The sequence below is a fragment of the Microtus oregoni genome, unplaced genomic scaffold (genome assembly GCF_018167655.1).
Source record: "Microtus oregoni isolate MIOR12 unplaced genomic scaffold, Mior012 000006F_ref0000085, whole genome shotgun sequence".
NCBI classification, from domain to species: Eukaryota; Metazoa; Chordata; class Mammalia; order Rodentia; family Cricetidae; genus Microtus; species Microtus oregoni.
Genome location: NW_024543065.1, coordinates 46888005 through 46894004, shown reverse-complemented (window position 1 = coordinate 46894004; position 6000 = coordinate 46888005).

Below are 6000 nucleotides of genomic sequence, written 5' to 3'. Positions count from 1 at the left end.
CGGGAGGACAAGAACCCCTTAATCAAGAGGAAGGAGAAAAGATTGACTTCATGAAAGTGATTGACACCCTTAAACAGCATGTATAAAACGCCCTTATAGAAATGGATGAGAAATATAACAGAAAGTTTGAAGAATTGAATAAATCAGTGAATGATACCCTAGAAAACCAAGGAAAAACAATCAAACAGATAATGGAAACAGTTCAAGACCTGAAAACTGAAATGGAGGCAAAGAAGAAAACACAGAGGGCCGTCTGGACATGGAAAATCTAGGTAAACGAATAGAGACTACAGAAACAAGCATAACCAGCAGAATACAAGAGATAGAAGAAAGACTCTCGGATTCTGAAGATACCATAGAGAAAATAAACACACTGATCAAAGAAAACAGCAAGTCCAACAAACTCTCATCACAAAACATTCAGGAAATATGGGACACAATAAAAAGACCAAACCTAAGAATAATAGGAGTAGAAGAAGGAGAAGAAGGGCAGCTCAATGGTCCAGAAAATCTATTTAATAAAATTATAGAAGAAAACTTTCCCAACCTAAGGAAAGATTTTCCTATGAAGGTGCAAGAAGCATACAGAACACCGAATAGGCTGGATCAAAAAAAAACATCCCCTCGCCATATAATTATCAAAACACAAAGCATACAGAATAAGGAAAGAATATTAAGAGCTGCAAAGGAAAAAGGCCAAATTACTTATAAAGGTAAACCTATTAGACTTACACCTGACTTCTCCATGGAAACCATGAAAGCCAGAAGGTCCTGGATAGATGTACTGCAGAAACTGAGAGACCATGGGTGCAAGCCCAGATTACTATACCCAGCCAAGCTTTCATTCACTATAAATGGAGAAAATAAAATTTTCCAGGATAAAAACAAATTTAAACAATACGCAGCCACAAATCCAGCCTTACAGAAAGTAATTGAAGGAAAATCACTAACCAAGGAGTCCAACAATGACCACAATAACTCAGACATCTAGAGACCCTTCACCAACACAAAACAAAGAAGGGAAACACACAAACTCTACGACTAAAAAAAAATGACCGGAGTTAACAACCACTGGTCATTAATATCACTTAATGTCAATGGACTCAACTCACCTATAAAAAGGCACAGGCTAAGAGATTGGATAAGAAAACAGGATCCAACATTCTGCTGTTTACAAGAAACACACCTCAACCACAAAGACAGGCACCTACTCAGAGTAAAGGGCTGGGAAAAGGCCTATCAAGCAAATGGACCTAAGAAACAGGCAGGTGTGGCCATACTAATCTCTAACAAAGTTGACTTTAAACTTAAATCAATCAGAAGAGATGGAGAGGGGCATTTTATACTCATAACAGGAACAGTTCATCAGGATGAAGTCTCAATCCTGAACATCTATGCCCCTAATATAAAAGCACCCACGTACATAAAAGAAACATTGCTAAAATTCAAGGCAGCCATCAAACCGCACACACTAATAGTAGGAGACTTCAACACTCCTCTCTCACCAATGGACAGGTCAATCAGACAGGAACCTAACAGAGAAATAAGAGAATTAGTGGAGGTAATGAATCAAATGGACTTAACAGACATCTTTAGAACATTCCATCCAAATAGGAAAGAATATACCTTCTTCTCTGCAGCTCATGGAACCTTCTCGAAAATCGACCACATAGTCGGTAACAAAGCAAACATCCACAGTTACAAAAAAATATTAGTAACCACCTGTGTCTTATCAGATCACCATGGATTAAAGTTAGAATTCAACAATAATGCTACCCCCAGAAAGCATACAAAGTCATGGAAACTGAACAGTCAACTATTGAACCATAGCTGGATTAAGGAAGAAATAAAGAAAGAAATTAAAGTCTTCCTTGAATTCAATGAAAATAAAGAAACAACATACTCAAACTTATGGGACACTATGAAAGCAGTCCTAAGAGGAAAGTTCATAGCACTAAGTGCCCACTTAAAGAAAACAGAGAAAGCTCACATTGGAGACTTAACAGCCCACCTGAAAGCTCTAGAAAAAAAAGAAGCAGACTCACCTAGGAGGAGTAGAAGACTGGAAATAATCAAAATAAGGGCTGAAATCAACAAAATAGAAACACAGAAAACAATACAAAAAATCAATGAAACAAAAAGCTGGTTCCTGGAGATAATCAACAAGATTGACAAACCACTATCCAAGCTAATCAAACGGCAGAGAGAGAATTTGCAAATTAATAAGATCAGAAATGAAAAGGGGGACATAACCACAGACACAGAGGAAATTCAGAGAATCATTAGATCTTACTACAAAAGCCTATATGCCACAAAACTGGAAAATGTAAAGGAAATGGATACTTTTTTAGATAAATATCATATACCAAAGTTAAATCAGGACCTGGTGAACAATCTAAATAGACCTGTTAGTCGCGAAGAATTAGAAGAGGTTATCAAAAACCTCCCTACAAAAAAAGCCCAGGACCAGATGGTTTCAATGCGGAATTCTACCAGATCTTCCAAGAAGATCTAATACCTATACTCCTTAATGTATTCCACAAGATAGAAACAGAAGGGTCATTACCAAACTCCTTTTATGAAGCCACAATTACTCTGATACCAAAACCACTCAAAGACTCAACCAGGAAAGAGAACTACAGGCCAATCTCACTCATGAATATCGACGCAAAAATCCTCAACAAAATACTGGCAAATCGAATCCAAGAACACATCCGAAAAATTATCCATTATGATCAAGTAGGCTTCATTCCTGAGATGCAGGGCTGGTTCAACATACGAAAATCTATCAATGTAATCCAGCATATAAATAAACTGAAAGAAAAAAACCATATGATCATTTCATTAGATGCTGAAAAAGCATTTGACAAAATTCAACATCCATTTATGTTAAAAGTCTTGGAGAGATTAGGGATACAAGGGTCATACCTAAATATAATAAAAGCTATATACAGCAAGCCGACAGCTAACATCAAATTAAACGGAGAGAAACTCAAAGCCATCCCACTTAACTCAGGAACACGACAAGGCTGTCCACTCTCCCCATACCTCTTCAATATAGTGCTTGAAGTTCTAGCAATAGCAATAAGACAACATAATGGAATCAAGGGGATTCGAATTGGAAAGGAAGAAGTTAAACTTTCGTTATTTGCAGATGATATGATAGTGTACATAAGCGACCCCAAAAACTCCACCAAAGAACTCCTACAGCTGATAAACAGCTTTAGTAATGTGGCAGGATACAAGATCAACTCCAAAAAATCAGTCGCCCTCTTATACACAAAGGATATGGAAGCAGAGAGGGAAATCAGAGAAGCTTCACCATTCACAATAGCCAAAAACAGCATAAAATATCTTGGGGTACATCTAACCAAGGAAGTGAAAGATCTATTTGACAAGAACTTTAAGGCATTGAAGAAAGAAATTGAAGAGGATACCAAAAAATGGATGGACCTCCCTTGCTCTTGGATTGGGAGGATCAACATAGTAAAAATGGCAATTCTACCAAAGGCTATTTATAGATTCAATGCAATCCCCATCAAGATCCCATCAAAATTCTTCACAGATCTGGAGAGGACAATAATCAACTTTATATGGAAAAACAAAAAACCCAGGATAGCCAAAACAATCCTATACAATAAAGGATCTTCTGGAGGCATTACCATCCCTGACTTCAAACTCTATTACAGAGCTACAGTAATGAAAACAGTGTGGTACTGGCATAAAAACAGAGAAGTCGACCAATGGAATCGTATAGAAGACCCGGATTTTATCCCACAAACCTATGAACACCTGATTTTCGATAAAGGAGCTAAAAGTATAAAATGGAAGAAAGAAAGCATCTTCAACAAATGGTGCTGGCACAACTGGATGTCATCTTGTAGAAGAATGAAAATAGACCCTTATCTATCACCGTGCACAAAACTCAAGTCCAAATGGATTAAAGACCTCAATATCAGCCCGAACACACTGAACCTGATAGAAGAGAAAGTGGGAAGTACCCTACAGGAGCTGGGCACAGGAGATCGCTTCCTATGTATAACCCCAGAAGCACAGACATTAAGGGCAACATTGAATAAATGGGACCTACTTAAACTGAGAAGCTTCTGTAAAGCAAAGGACATAGTCAATAAGACACAAAGGCAACCTACTGATTGGGAGAAGATCTTCACCAACCCCACAACAGACAAAGGTCTGATCTCCAAAATATATAAAGAACTCAAGAAACTAGACTTTAAAATGCTAATTAACCCAATTAAAAAATGGGGCACTGAACTGAACAGAGAATTCTCAGCAGAGGAAGTTCAAATGGCCAAAAGACACTTAAAGTCGTGCTCAACTTCCTTAGCAATCAGGGAAATGCAAATCAAAACAACTTTGAGATATCATCTTACACCTGTCAGAATGGCTAAAGTCAAAAACACCAAGGATAACCTTTGCTGGAGAGGCTGTGGAGGAACGGGTACCCTCATCCATTGCTGGTGGGAATGCCATCTTGTGCAACCACTGTGGAAGTCAGTGTTTCGGTTTCTCAGGAAATTCGGGATCAACTTACCCCTGGACCCAGCAATACCACTCCTGGGAATATACCCAAGAGATGCTCTATCATATGACAAAAGCATTTGTTCAACTATGTTCATAGCAGTATTATTTGTAATAGCCAGAACCTGGAAACAACCTAGATGCCCTTCAATGGAAGAATGGATGAAGAAAGTATGGAATATATACACGCTAGAGTACTACGCTGCGGTAAAAAACAATGACTTCTCGAATTTTGCAGGCAAATGGATGGAAATAGAAAACACTATCCTGAGTGAGGTGTCCCAGACCCAAAAAGATGAACATGGGATGTACTCGCTCATAATTGGTTTCTAGCCATAAATTAGGGCCACGGAGTCTACAATAGGTGAACCTAAAGAAGCTAAGTAAGAAGGTGAACCCAAGGAAAAACATATAGTTATCCTCTTGGCTAAGGGAAGTAGACCTAATTGCCGGGGAGAAAATTAGGATCTTGGGGGTGGGGTGGGATGGGGGTAAGGGGAGATGGGGAGAGAAAAGGTAGAAGGGAAGGAGGGGGGATTTGGGGAATCAGGAGAATTGGGATAAAGGAAAGGTGGATAGGGGAGCACGGAACCACAATTCTTAGTTAAGGGAACCACTTTAGGGTGAGGAAGAGATTTGACCCTAGAGGGGCTCCCAAGTGCCCAACATGAGGTTCCCAGTTAGTTCCTTGGGTAGCTGAGGATTGGGAACCTGAAATGACCCTATCCGAGAGCAATACTGACGAATATCTTGCATATCATCATAGAACCTTCATCTGGTGATGGATGGAGACAGAGACAGAGACCCACACTGGAGCACTGGACTGAGCTCCCAAGGTCCCAATGAGGAGCAGAAGGAGGGAGAACATGAGCAAAGAAGTCGGGACCACGAGGCGTGCACCCACCCACTGAGACAGTGGAGCTGATCTACTGGGAGCTCACCAAGGCCAGCTGGACTGTGACCGAAAAAGCATGGGATAAAACTGGACTCTCTGAACATGGCGAACAATGAGGGCTGATGAGACGCCAAGGACAATGGCACGGGGTTTTGATCCTACTTAATGTGCTGGCTTTGTGGAAGCCTAGCCAGTTTGGATGTTCACCTTCCTAGATATGGACGGAGGGGGGAGGACCTAGGACTTACCACAGGGCAGGGAACCTGGACTGCTCTGTGGAGTGGAGAGGGAGGGGGAGAGGAGTGGGGGGAGGGGTACAAGGGTGGAAGGAGGGGGAGAAGGGTGGGAGGAGGGGGAGGGAAATGGGAGGCTGGGAGGAGGTGGAAACTTGTTTTTTGTTTATGTTTTTTTTCTTCTTTTCTTAATAAAAAAAATTATTAAAAAAAAAAAAGAAAAGTAAAAAAAAAAAACATAGGTGGGAGGAGTAAACAGAACAAAATGATGGGAGGAAGAGGAAGTGAGCTCAGACTCGACAGCTCTGCTCTCTGGAGCAGAGACACCAT